Below are 2,760 nucleotides of genomic sequence, written 5' to 3'. Positions count from 1 at the left end.
TTCACAGTCCTTAGATGATGCTTTAGTCAAGAATAGACATAGAACATACATCTGCTGCTGCTGCTGCTAAGTCACTTCAGTCGTGTCTGACTCTGTGTGACCCCATAGATGGTAGCCACCAGGCTCCCCCGTCCCTGGCATTCTCCAGGCAAGAACACTGCAGTGGGTTGCCATTTCCTTCTCCAATGCATGAAAGTGAGAAGTGAAAGTGAAGTCGCTCAGTCGTGTCCCACTCTGAGCGACCCCATGGACTGCAGCCTACCAGGCTCCTCCGTCCATGGGATTTTCCAGGCAAGAGTACTGGAGTGGGGTGCCATTGCCTTCTCCAGGCCACTTTTCCTACTGCAGCTCAAATTCGCCCGCCTCCTCTTTACTTTACTATACTTCAGCTGCTCTGACTTCTGCATTTCTCAAACTTGTCCAGCAGCCTCTTGACTCACAGCCCCTGCACTTGCTTTTCCATCTACCTGGAACTATTTCCCCAAATATTCATATGAATTTCTGCCTTATTTCCTTTCACTATTCAAATATAACAGCAGTTTCATTTCTATTTCTTTATCTTGAATTATTTTCATGGTTTTGGAAATATAAAGTTTTCACCCTTTTAGGAAATAACTGATTGTTCTTTATAGCAAAAGATGATAATCAGAACTAGCGCAGGAATACCTCAAAGATATTTTGGATTCAGTCCCAACCACTGCAATAAAGCAGTAAAGTGTGTCACACAAATTGTTTGGTTTCCCAGTGCATATAAAATATATGTTTATACCATATTGCAGTCTAATAAATAAGCAACAGCATTATGTCTAATACAACAATGTATATACCTTGATATAAAAATGCATTATTGCTTAATAAAAAAGGCTAACCATCATGTGAGCCTTCAGTGAGCTGTAATCTTTTGCTGGTGGAGGGTCTTGCCTCAATGTCAAATGTTATGGACTGATCACGGTGGTGGTTGCTGAAGGCTGGGGTGGCTGTGGCAATTTCTTAAAATTAGGCAACAATGAAGTTTGCCACATCAATCGGCTTTTCCTTTTACAAACTCTGTAGCACACCATGCCATCTGATAACATTTTACCCAGAGTAGAACTGCTTTCAAAATTGGAATCAGTCTTCTCAAACTCTACTGCTGCTGCTCCTTTATCGACCAAGTTGGTGTAATATTCTAAACGCCTTGTCATCATTTCAACAGTCTTCACAGCATCTTCACCAAGAGTAGATTCCATCTCAAGAAACCATTTTCTTTGCTCATCCATGAGAAGCATCATTATGCTCCTCATCTCTTAAAGTCTGATTATGAGATTGGATCAGTGCAATCATGTCTCAAGCTCTATCTACTTCTATTTCTGGTTCTCTTGCTATTTCCACTACATGTGTAGTTAATCATTCCACCGAAATCTTGAACCTCTCCAAGTCATCCATGAGGGTGGGAATTAACTTCATCTAAATTCCTATTAATGTTGATACTTTGACCACTTCTCATGAATCATAAATGTTCTTAATGACTTCTAGAATGGTGAATGCTTTGCAGAAGATTTTCAATTTACTTTGCCCAGATCCTTACACTATCTGTGGCAACTGTAGCCTTCTAAAATGTGTTTCTTAGAGAATAGAACTTGAAAACTGAAATGCCTCCTTGATCCATTGGCTACAGAATGGATGTTGTGTGTTAGCAGGCCTGAACACATTAATTTCATTGTTCATCTCCATCAGAGCTCTTGGGTGAGGTGGATTGTCAGTGAGCAATAAAACTCATTGGAAATAATCTTTTTTTTTTTTCTGAGTAGTAGGTCTCAACATTGAGCCTAAAATATTTAGTAAACCATGTTGTAAACAGATGTTCTGTCATCCAGGCTTTGTTGTTCCATGCACAGAGAATAGGGTGAGTTGATTTAGCATAAGTCTTAAGAGACATAGACATTTTCAGAAAGTTAACTGAGCATTGGCTTCAACTTACAGTCACCAGTTGCCTTAGTGTCTAACAAGAGTCAGCCTGTCCCTTGAAGCTTTGAGCCAGGCATTGACTCCTCCTCTCCAGTTGTGAAAGTCCTAGATGGCATCTTCTTCCAACAGAAGGCTGTTTCATCAACGCTGAAAACCTATTGTTTAGTGTACCACCTTCATTAATGCTTGTAGCTAGATTTTCTGGGTAACTTGTTGCAGCTTCTACATCACCACTTGCTGCTTCACCTTGTGAAGGAAGACAGTTTCTTCCTTTAAACTTCATCAACCAACTTCTGCTAGCTTCAGACTTTTCTTCTGCATCTCCCTCATGTCTCTAAGCCTTCATAGAATTAAAAAAGAATTAAGGCCTTTGCTTTGGCCTGAAGGAATGTTATGGGTGGTTTAATCTTTTAACCAGAGCACTAAAACTTTCTCCATTGATATGGCTGTTTTGCTTTCTTATCATTCATGTGTTTAATGGAGCAGCACTTTTAATTTCCTTGAAGAGCTTTTCCTTTGCAGTCACAGCTTTATTAACTGGCCTTAGCTGCCTAGCTTTCAACCTACCTTGGCTTTCCACATGCCTTCCTCACTAAGCTTAATCACTTTTAGTTTTTGATTTAAAGTGAGAGATGTACAACTCTTCCTTTCACTCAAACACTTAGATACCACTGAAGGGTAATTAATTAGCATAATTTCAATATTGTTGTGTCTCATGGTAAAGGGAGACCTGAAGACAGAGAGAGAGATGGGACAACAGTCTGTCGGCAGTTCAGTCGGAACACAACAGAATTTATCGATTGAATTTGTCAT

General features: G+C 40.0%; 1 pseudogene; it reads right to left on the bottom strand.

Moving 5' to 3' along the window:
• Nucleotides 1-864: 864 nt before the first annotated feature.
• LOC138985534 (tigger transposable element-derived protein 1-like) lies at nucleotides 865-2,760 on the bottom strand (annotated as a pseudogene).

This window comes from Bos mutus, chromosome 1 (assembly GCF_027580195.1).
Source record: "Bos mutus isolate GX-2022 chromosome 1, NWIPB_WYAK_1.1, whole genome shotgun sequence".
Lineage (NCBI taxonomy): Eukaryota > Metazoa > Chordata > Mammalia > Artiodactyla > Bovidae > Bos > Bos mutus.
The sequence above is the reverse complement of the archived record's forward strand: the minus strand, read 5'-3'. Positions and strand labels throughout refer to the sequence as shown.